Consider the following 9,850-nt stretch of genomic DNA (forward strand, 5'->3'; position numbering starts at 1 on the left):
GTATCAATGTAGATAGTTATAATAACCGGGATATAGTTATTTCATTTCTGAAAATATACAACTATTGTAACGTTGTTAACATGTTATTGTTATAGTAGTATATTAATGTAGATCTTGAGTTATACTTAGGATTCTATATATATTTTGTGTGTGATATAGTTCCGAAGTTATATTCGGAAGTTTTATATGTTAAGTTATATAGTATGTTGCAATTAATAGTTTTATGTCAAGATAAAACTAGATATGCTATATGTTGTTATTATTAGTTTTATGTCAAGATTAAACTAGATATGTTATATGTTGTTATTATCAGTTTTATGTCAAGATAAAACTGGATATGTTGTTATTTTTAGTTTTATATCAAGATAAAACTAGAAACGTTATATGTTGTTATTATTGGTTTTAGGTCAAGATAAAACCTGGTTTTTTTTTTACTTCAAGTTATAACTGTTATACTACCTAAATGTTATGAAGTTATGAGTAATGTTTAAAAGCATAGTCTAGTGACTTAGGGTTTCAGACATGGAAATGCTTTTGTGGTTAAAGCTATATGAAGTCATCAAAGTCTACATGAGCTACCCCATTCATCAACTAAGATTGGGGATCTTAGTGAAAGTCCTCTGACCTGTATTCGTTAATCTCGTGTGAGCGAGGAAGTCGTGTATAATTAGTATACGGGTTGACCACCCCACTTATGACTGTTAGCTACAGTCAACCAAAAGCGAGTGATGAACTATCCTTTTATTTGTTATTGTTCCGGTGTCAATGAAACGTGCGGAAACTATCGCAAGGTGTGATCCTTGTACTACCTAATCCTTGTACTACCGCAAGGTGTAATTCTTGTAGTACCGCAAGTTGTAATCCTTGTACCACCGCAAGTTGTAATCTTTGTACCACCGCAAGGTGTAATCCTTGTACTACCGCTATATGTGATCCTTGTGATAAAAATAGGAGGTATATGACTATGTCATACGGTCGCAACTACAAACTCATGGTAGCAACTTGTTAGAAACATTATACTTCGTCGTTGTACAAGTATTAATGTTAAGTATAAGTTTCCCCTACTTATACCCTAGGTACTACTTGTATATTAAGTAGATAATTATACCTAGCACACATACTCGTATAGAATTGAAATAGATTTATACATAGTGGTTTTACTCGTATAGAATTTAAATAAGATTTATACATAGCAACTCTCGTTTGTATGTAATTACAAACACTTATATCCATAGTATAAGAGACTTATAGGTAAACTACTTATTTGGTAAGTAAACTATTATACCTAGGATATATATAGTAAACGTTGGAGAGTCAAAATTATACTTTCAAAACTATACTTTTGAAACTCGGAATATGTATTATTTTATATGGAGTCAAAACCAGTGGACTCACCAACTTTATGTTGACGTATTTTAAATTGCATGTGTTTTCAGGAAGTTGATAATTATGATACGAGAAATGACATTACACCGCCCGGTGTTTCCGCCGACGGCCAGGGTGTAATAGTATTTCACATAATTTTTTTTCTTTGTTTCATTTCGTTTCAGGTTTAATAAAGATTTTGAACACTTTAAACTTCTGTTTGTAAGGTTTTTTTTTTTGAATATTCTTTTTAGCTTTTCATTTATTGTTGTTCTATAGTTGTAAATTTTGTTCTCTAATAACCTTTCAGTAAACCCACACAACAAAACTTACTTCAAATCAAGATTTAGAGGGGTATCAACCACATGGTCAGGTGTATAGAATATGTTGTATAGTAGATTAGAGGAACAGAAACAATAGCCAGAACTCTATAGGAGATTATGTGGGTTCGATTTCATTTCCAGGAAGAGGATTGAACAAAAACCCATTGATTAGAATCACGGAGTAGAAAGATTTCGAGGTAAATACAATTCCAATATAATTAAAATCGTTGTAGTTTGTTGAATTTTCATGTATATTAGGCTTTTCATATTATTTTTTATATTTTTTAAGCTGTGTTGGAAACTTTCAGTGCCAGCCTTCCTGCAATCAACACCTTTGATTTATTTTACCTTTCGATTTAGTTTTGGGTTTAGGTTCACTGTTGGAGAATAGGTGAACAGTGCAGCTAGAAAAGAGCTAAACCTAGGATGATTTTTAATTAATCCAAATATATGATTTTTTTTATCTTTTATTGATTTATTAGTCAGCGGAATTATGATCAAGTTAATGTTTTTTATTCATGGGGTTACATATATGCACGAAGGTCAAGAAGCTGAGATCAAGAAATTAAAGAAGAGTTTAACATTTAATACCGGCCCACTGCCAAATTTTTACAAAAATTCACCTCCGAAAGTAGAACTAAAGAAGGTAACTTACTATTTTCCTTTTACTACCTTTTGCATATATTTATCTATTAGCTTTGTGTTTTACACATCTATGTACATAAACAAGGGACAAAGTCACAATGCTTATTTTTCAAGAGACCCTTTATAACATAATTTACTATGATACCTTTATTGCATATGAAATTACTATTTTGTCATATTATGGATGTCAAATGAATCTCGAAAATCTCCAAAGCTAAGCATAAACAAGAGCTTCGTTTCCGAATCATCAAGTACGAAGGTTAGAAAATTATTTTTAATATTTTTAGTAATAGAGTTTTTTTGGTCCAAAAATTTTGAGATTAGTTTTTGTGATATGAATAGTGTCGTGAAAGATATTTTTTGTTTTTTTTTTATTTTTTTGTTTTTTGTTTTGTTTTGTTTTGTTTTTGTTTTTGTTTTTTTTGTTTTTTGTTTTTTTGCAAAAGGCTTGTCTACATGTTTATATGATATGATGTAATGAATCTTTCTTTGAATAAAAAAATGTGATTTTTTTTATCTTTTGTTGATTCTGATATGTTTTTTTTTTTAATTCAACTAAAAGAAAAAATATAAGTGAATGTATGACGAGATTTATGCCAAAATGAGCCTTGGAGCAGCTCTTCAAGTGTTGTGGATAATATGAACTGCAAAATTCAAGAAATAACAATGTACTTTTATTTACTCGTGTATGATGGCATTAGTACTTTTATTATTTTTTTTCTTTTACATGATCCTACTTCCACTTTTATCAAGGCATTGTACTTTGATAATATAACTATTTTTATCAATTTTTTCCTTCATTGTACATTATATTTTGAAATGGTCCCTGTGGTTTGCTCAAAATTATCACTTTGGTCCAAAAAAGTTTTGATTACCACCACAGGTCCAAAGTTTTCATTTTGTTGCGATTTTAGTCCAATTCGATTTAGAAATATTTAAAATGACGGATTTACCCTTGATACTTTCTTTTTCTATATTTTATTTATTTAAATGTTTTTTCTGATGAAAAGAAAATATAAAATAACCTCTCTTCATATATCTATTTTCGTTCCAGTCAAGTACATCAGCTCCAAACATCCTCGACCCTTACTCCTTCCTCCCTTCATCTCTCACGCATCGACCTCATCGGAAGAAATAAACAGAAGCAGCAGGTGTCGCCGGAACGAGCACCACTGACTGCCACCATAGTTCCCAGCCCACTCCGCCCCCCTGTCGTGACCCATTGCCATCAAACACACCAACATCGCTGCTTTCTTCCACATGTTGCATCCGTTCCAACATTCACCTGTCATCCGCTGCGATCAGTCACCAATCTACCACCTCCCATTCCTTTGTGTCCACAACACATATGCACATCATTAGATTGAAATTCTTCTATATCGCTTCAAATCAAACCCACTACTGCACCCATGATTAGAGACATCACCCCGTTCTTCCACCTTCATATACCAACAGTTCCCCACCCATGTATAAACCACTTTTGAATTCGATTTGTTCAGATACAAAAAAGGAAAACACTACCGGTTACCTGTGACCTAAAATCAAAATCAATCTTGAAACATTAACCAAATTGAATCATCCATCGGAAATACATCAAACGAACTGGTTCAACAAAGATCAGAGAGAGAGAGGAGCAAATCAACTAGATGAAAGAAGGAGGACATGGATTCCACAACCATCGTTTAATCTGAATCAACTTCTGATGTGAACCCTAAACTTAAAATCGATTTTTGTAGATGTCAGGATGATCTTTACCAAAACAGATCTCTCAATTGTAACAATCAAGACGAATTCCACAACAATTGCTAAATTTGGATGGTAGGAAACTGTAATTCTCCGACCACCACCTTTGCCTCTACCGAGAAATCCAAAAATCGACATCAAGCCACATTCAGTGAATCCATACATACATGGGTTACTCCGAGAATGCTTTCAGTTCCTCCAAGAATGCTTTCATGATAGTTTGATTGGTGATGCTCGTCGATTCTCAAGAGGTTCGAGATCCAAAGAGTATGTCGATCCAATCACTTTGGGGTTTTTCTTCACGATGGATGGTCACCATAGGAGGTGACTGTGCCTCTAGATGGTCACCACAGGAACACCACCCTTGGTGGTGTTTGCAATCGGCAGTGAATGGAGAGGAAAGGTAGCAGGTTGTGGTGGTTCTTGGTCTGAATAAGGAGGATGGTTGGTGAGATACGAACGAGAGGGAGGGATGTTTTGTGTGAGGGAGGGTTATATGTTGAGAGAGAGAGAGAGAGAGAGAGATTATTTTTTTTTCTTTTAATCAGAAAAAACATTTAAATAAATAAAAAATAGAAAAAGAAAGTACGAAGGGTAAATCTGTCATTTTAAATATTTCTAAATCAAATTGGACTGAAATCGCAACAAAATGAAAACTTTGGACTTGTGATGCTAATCAAAACTTTTTTGAACTGAAGTGACAATTTTGAACAAACCACAATGACTATTTGTACAGTTTAGTCAAAAATTTATGACTTTTACATAAGGAAAAAAAATTGTAATGAATTAGAAAGAAGCTGAAAATGTATCACTTTTATGGTAATAAGTATATGACAAACCAAGTTTGACAAGAGATAGACTTGTCACATTTTTTGTTTCTTTTGTAATATTTTAAAACTAATGTTTTAAATATGTGATTCCAAAAACTATAATATTAGAATAACAATACAATCTTTTTGAGATAAAATCATTAAAGATGTGAACGTCTAAATATATTTTGTAAGCCTTTTGACAAGTTTGGCCTATTCCACTTGTTTCATATTCAACAAAGTTTTAAAATTTTACCCATCCCACCAGTAGATGAAAAATCGAAAGTACATGAAATATAACCCAAATCCGTTTACTTTTTTAAATTGATGATTTGAAAGTATCAAATCGACTTAACAGGCGAATCAATATACGAAAAATACCAACATTCGAAATAATGGATATTTAATAACTTTTTTATTGCATAACTAGTGCGTGATGATAGCATATTTAGGGCTAGCTTATATCCAATTAAGTATGAAAGTGGCACATTATTCCTTTGCAACAAAAGCCCACCACTCCACATCTAATCTAAACCCATAACGTTAAAACCGCAAGACATCAAATCTTCCCACATATTATTTTCGAAAGATTCGAAAACCATACTTCCATTAATCATACTAAACTAGGTGATGTTAGATTCTCGTGTTCCTACAAAAAAGAATGGCAACTTTTTAAGTACAAACTAGGCAAGGCAGCCGACACGTTTGAACTTCGAAGGACTAATAATCATTAGTGACTTATAAGACCAACCAAACCAGCACACATAGATTGATGTAAGTCAACGTTTGTTTCTTAAAAGAGTTAAGCACACATCAACCATGAACCCAAACTAATATCAACAATCCTGTCTAGAATTCTACGTGTAAATGGGTAATTTTGGGTTTAGAAAGTTATCCGAAGGGGAATACTGAAATTTTCATGAGATGTCCATTTTTCATGAAACGGATGGACTATAATGTAACCAAATATAGTAAAAAGTGTGAAGTGAGTGTGGGTGGGAACCCATTTTTTGTGGCCATGAGTGGAAACGAATAAGACCCAAATATTCTTGACTTGAGAATATGTATTGGCTTTACTTAAAACAGATTCCAAGATTCTATTCTTATGGAAATGGAATCACTCTTTCTATTCTTTCTCTTTCCTTTTCCCATCAAGAATTACATTCCATGGTCATTTCTGTTCATTTTCTCTTCCATCGGGTGCTAGGCACGTGTGGTTTCAGTCACCACCAATAAGGTTCTAACAGGTGTCTCTAAGTTAATAAAGTCCAAGGGGAATATGATACTTAACTATGATACGTTGATTTGTTCCTTTAATCCTTTACCTGAGCAACCTTGTCTTCAAAAGACAACTTAAAGACAATTTACCATGAAAACATTAAAAAAGGAAATTAAAGTACAAAAGCCGAACAAGTACCCATGTTCTAGAGTCCAACGTTGCGTATAATTTATACATAGTAATAAAAAAAGAGCGTTTGAAGTAATTAATGATCTAATCAGTAAATACTAACAATGTTTGTTGTATCATAAGCTGTTGATTAGTATTTTACGCATTTTCGCTTATGTAATATTTTATCATGTAATGCTTGTATGGCACACAGATGGAAGTAAACCCTTTAAATGTAAAACTATGGTAATATAAATTTTTATTTTTAAGTACGCCGATAATTTGTATGTACCATTACTATAAACATGACCATTAGGACTTCAACGGAATGACATGAAGTGAAATTTATGGCAGAAGATGAGACTTATTGTTGTTGGTGTATAAATGTTTTTTGAATCCACTATTAAAGACTTTATATACCACTGGGCATATTATATGACCTTAAAACTAAAAGCTCAACCATTATGTTAGAACTCAATTGGGTTTTACAAGCTCCAGTTTAAATGCCATGTTTTGTTAAAGTTCAAGCCATACTAAAATGGTTGATTTGTTGCTAATCTAAGCAAATGACATATGTATAGTGATTTTTATAAAGATGCAAGTTCGTCCTTTAAAAACGTGAGTAAAAAGACCCCAAATGAGACCTAAATCTTAGATGACTGCTCATGAAGATATTGTTATTCCTATCCACATGACAGCAAACTATTAAGGAATTTATTTCAATTGCACTTTACCTACCTAAGGACTAAAGGCTTATGGATTCCCTCCAAACTACATAATATATCAGCATTAAAGTGATATTTGAAAAAGTTTGTTAGAACTTACATGAAGATATCAATTAAATTTTATTTGAATACTTTGAGTTCAAATGAGAACCACATATTTTATGAGGACATATGAACCAGTCTTATCCGTTTGATCGAAGTTGATCTAATTGCTATGATTAGATGGAGCTTTCAACCAACCAATTTTATTTCGGTTCTTAATTTATTTTAAACGGGTATATTTTTTAATGCTTTATTATGATAAAACACAAAATATATAAAATTTAAAAGTTTTTTATTTAAAAAAATAGAGATCAAGTCAATGTATATATATATATATATATATATATATATATATATATATATATATATATATATATATATATATATATATTTATATGTCTTTACTATCTTATAAAACAAATCTCACTATTTCTAAAAATAGATTGAATAAAATAATAATATTTTTTTAAGACGTCCAAATCATTAAGCTAATTGTACAACTAATCACAAATAAAATAATATTAAAATTTAAACAAACTCCTATAAATCTTCTCTTCCAAGGTTTTGACCAAATCTTTTTTCATCCAAATAAATACTCAACACCCTATAATTTGGTTATTTCTTAAATTTTTTTATTTTTAATATGACATGTTTCCTAAAACAAACTAATGATTGAATTGAAAATAATCATTCTCCATCGAAAAGAAATTAATTGTCGAAACAAACTATTTGTCGTCCGCTGCTTTGCGCAGGTAAACGGTTAGTATATATATATATATATATATATATATATATATATATATATATATATATATATATATATATATATATATATATATACTTCTTTGGTTTCACATTTTGATCAGATAAGTTTTTTATATTTGTAAGTTTGTTCCCTATACTTTCGTAGTTACGCAAGTTCCGCCCTCCCACAAAGCGGGGGTAGTAATTTACTATATATATATATATATATATATATATATATATATATATATATATATATATATATATATATATATAGTAAATTACTACCTCACACAAATACTTGCGTAACTACGAAAGTATAGGGAACAAACTTACAAATATAAAAAACTTATCAGATCAAAATGTGAAACCAAAGAAGTATAGTGATGAAACATAGCAATATGTTGCCTAGGACGCTAGGTGCAAATACTCTATTAGATTAGATCTATTTATTTAATTTTTTTAATTATATGGACGAGATATCTCTAAAAAAGTTTTGATATTTTGAGTAAATTTTTAATAAAGTTCAAAATTTTATTTTTTGAATAAAAAAGTCCTGAATTTTTCACCTTTTGAATAGAAAAACCCAAAAACCGGCTAATTTATTCACTTTAGTCTTTTTTGACCTGTTCAGCAGGCCATATGACCAAATTGTTAATTTTTCGAAAATAAATGGACTATTTTGCATATTTCGTCAAAAATTTTATATAATGTATAAACATATTTTTTACATATCTACATCTATTTTTACGTATTTTTGTAATTTTTTTATATTTTTATAAGTATATATGTATATATTTTTATGTATTTTAAATGTATAAACGTATTTTTTTACTTATTTATATGTATTTTTAACCATTTTACATATTTTTTTATGTATTTTTATGTGTTATTTTTTATATATTATGCATTTATATGTATTTTTATACATTTTTACGTATTTATGTATTTTTAAAGCTTTTTATATAGATGTTTATGTATTTTAAGTGTATAAATGTATTTTTTACGTATTTATATCTATTTTTAAGTATTTTACATATCTTTTATGTATTATGTATTTATATACTTTTTTAAAGTTTTTTATATAGATGTTTTTGTATATATTTATGTATTTTAAATGTATAAACGTATTGTTTTACGTATTTATATGTATTTTTGAAGTACTTTACATATTTTTTTGTGTATTTTTATGTATTATGTATTTATATATATTTTTGCGTATTTATGTATTTTTTTTAGTTTTCTTATATAGATGTTTATTATTTTTATGTACATTAAATGTTAAAATGTATTATTTTTACGTAAAAATATATAAATACGTAAAAATAATACAATTAAACATTTAATATACATAAAAATACATAAACATCTATATAAGAAAACTAAAAGAATACATAAATATGCAAAAATACATATAAATACATAATATATAAAAAACACATAAAATATGTAAAATAGTTAAAAAAAAAAATACATATAAATACTTAAAACAATACGTCTATACATTTAAAATACATAAATATACAAAAACATCTATATAAAACACTTAAAGGAATACATAAATATGTAATACATAAAAAATATGTAAAATACTTAAAAATATATATAAATACATTGATACATTTAAAATACATAAACATCTATATAAAAAGCTGAAAAATACATACATACGTAAAAATACATAATACATAAAAAAATACACATAAAAATACATAAAAAAATGTAAAATGGTCTAAAATACATGTAAATAAGTAAAAAATATGTTTATATATTTAAAAAACATAAAAATACGTAGATGTATACATATAAAAACATAAAATATACACAAATATGTAAAAATTGATATATATACTTAAAAAAAATATGTTTATGTATCATGTAAAAATTTTGACGAAATCTGCAAATAAGTCCCGTTATTTTCGAAAAATTAACAATTTGGTCAAAAAAAGGCTAAAGTGAATAAATTAGCCGGTTTCTTGGGCTTTTCTATTTAAAAGATGAAAAAGTCAAGACTTTTTTATTCAAAAAAATAAAATTTAGAACTTTATTAAAAATTTGCCCAAAATA

This window comes from Lactuca saligna, chromosome 1 (assembly GCF_052625555.1).
Source record: "Lactuca saligna cultivar CGN05327 chromosome 1, ASM5262555v1, whole genome shotgun sequence".
Lineage (NCBI taxonomy): Eukaryota > Viridiplantae > Streptophyta > Magnoliopsida > Asterales > Asteraceae > Lactuca > Lactuca saligna.